Source organism: Salvelinus sp. IW2-2015, unplaced genomic scaffold, assembly GCF_002910315.2.
Source record: "Salvelinus sp. IW2-2015 unplaced genomic scaffold, ASM291031v2 Un_scaffold2221, whole genome shotgun sequence".
Taxonomy (NCBI): Eukaryota; Metazoa; Chordata; class Actinopteri; order Salmoniformes; family Salmonidae; genus Salvelinus; species Salvelinus sp. IW2-2015.
The window spans coordinates 21,615-23,744 of NW_019943551.1; the positions used below are offsets into that span (position 1 = coordinate 21,615).

The window sequence follows — 2,130 nt, forward strand, 5'->3', positions numbered from 1 at the left end:
TAAGCCCCTCTAACCCTGACCTGCTCCAGTCTGTCTGTCTGTCTGTCTGTAGTAAACTGAGGTATTCTAAGCCCCTCTAACCCTGACCTGCTCCACCATGGTGGACCAACTGGAAGTGAACTGATGCAGTACAACAGTGGGGTCCTGTACATGAATATACATGGAGTAAATGTGCTATTGTGTACACATGATATATTGGGTCTGATAGGAGTTGAGACACACAGGAAGTTACTAAACATCAACACAGTCACAAAACATGAATGGAGGGGTCATAACATACACAAAGGCTGTTACTGTAGCACAAKGACTGTTTATGGTTGGGTCAGTAGACTGGATTATGATTGTGTTGGTTAGGTTAGGCTAGGAGCACTGTTACCTGGAGACGACTCATAGTTATCCAGCCTGGGGCTGGAGAGACAACAAACAGGGCAGGATTAAGGAGGGGAGGTGGAGCTTCTCTCTCTCTCTCTCTCTTCTTTCACTCATTCACTCCATTTTATGTCTGTTTTTTTACTCTCAAGGTTGGACTCAATTCAGAATTTTGGAATCGACTCCCATTCAACTCATTAGTTGAAATTCAAAATTGGCCACATCCCACAGGATGTAGAATTTGAGTGACAGGAAGTAGAATTGAATTCAGTGCAATTTAAAGAACTTTCACTCAGTCATAGAACATGAGTTTCATTGAATCTGACCGGTCACACTTTCTCTGGAAACAATGTTCATATATTAATTTCATATATTATTTTAGCTTCGAATAGTTTCCACCAACCATTTAATTTGTTTCTCTTCTTTATTGAACAACATGTAAATGATTCATGAAATAACTTAGAATATTTGTATATAACAATATTTTTCATGTATATTTGTATAGTCTACACCCAATATAGAATAGAAGAGGCATTGGAATGTAATTGAATTCAATTACATTTCCTTTCATTCAAATTGTAATTTCAATGATGTATCCTGTTTACTACTTCAATTCAAGACTCTCTACCTCTCTGACCATTTCTCTATTCTAACCTGTAAGTCTGTGGCTCATTCCCTAGATGGAGCKATAGAGCCACATTCTCCAAAAGTTGCAATCAAGTTCAGGGAAATCTGATCTGAGCAAATCAATGAGCTGATTTCTGTGGTCAAGCAGCAACAAGAAGATCCAGACTAGTGGCCGCTTATCGACAACAGATACATTTAGGACGAGTGTCTTACCTAGAAAAAGCTTCATCCAAGTCTTCCTCAATTTCCTGCAAGAAAGAGAGAAAGGAGGAGAGAGAGAGCGCGAGAGTGCAAAAGAGGAAAGAGAGAAAGGAGAGAGAGAGAGCGAGAGTGCAAAAGAGGAAAGAGAGAAAGGAGAGAGAGAGAGAGCGAGAGTGCAAAAAAGGAAAGAGAGAAAGGAGAGAGAGAGAGAGCGAGAGTGCAAAAGAGGAAAGAGAGAAAGGAGGAGAGAGAGAGAGCGAGAGTGCAAAAGAGGAAAGAGAGAAAGGGAAAGAAAGATTTATTTTTGTAGCCAAAATATTTCCTCCCATTACAATTCTAAGTGTCGAGAGAAACGGTTGATGGATAATTTGAGACGTACCCAGACAGTGTTGTTGTCATCATTGTGCTCGGGAGCAGTGTGGTTGTCCACCTTGAACTCCTCGTTGCCATTGGTTTCCAGAACCRCGGCAACATGAGTCAGYTCCTCCAGGTCCAGTAGGTTACCAGTGGCAACATCTACGGAGACTAATCAGACAGTAATGTGTGAGTATTTCCAGTTTGATGCCAACTGCTTACAGAAAGTCAGGCCTAAATGCCATGGATCCAATCAAGACCACAGTAAGAAAACACAAGGGAACAAACGCAATCAAAAGAGAAGAACAGAGTAAGTTAACATTATTATTAGTGCCAGGGGAGGAAGGGAGATGTAGTGCAGAAAGGACATGTATTCTGATAACTAATTATACTGATAAACAAGTTTTATGTGGTCTGCATCAGATAAAGACAGTGGGGTCTCTGTGGGGCTGGGCAGGCCCAATTCCAGGGCAGCCCCAATTTCAAGGCGAGCCCAAATTCAGGCAGGCCCAATTCAGGCAGCCCAATCAAGGCAGCCCATTCTGATGACGCTCTTCCACTAATTCGGGTCTTTTGGAC

At 41.9% G+C, this 2,130-nt stretch overlaps 1 long non-coding RNA gene across 1 annotated transcript; it reads right to left on the reverse strand.

Moving 5' to 3' along the window:
- Nucleotides 1–6: 6 nt before the first annotated feature.
- On the reverse strand, nucleotides 7–1,751 carry LOC139025068 (uncharacterized). Its single transcript, XR_011476508.1, has 3 exons — nucleotides 1,577–1,751; nucleotides 1,210–1,244; nucleotides 7–408 (listed from the first exon to the last, which is right to left on the reverse strand). It is a non-coding gene; the product is annotated as an uncharacterized lncRNA (long non-coding RNA).
- Between the last annotated feature and the right edge of the window lie 379 nt (nucleotides 1,752–2,130).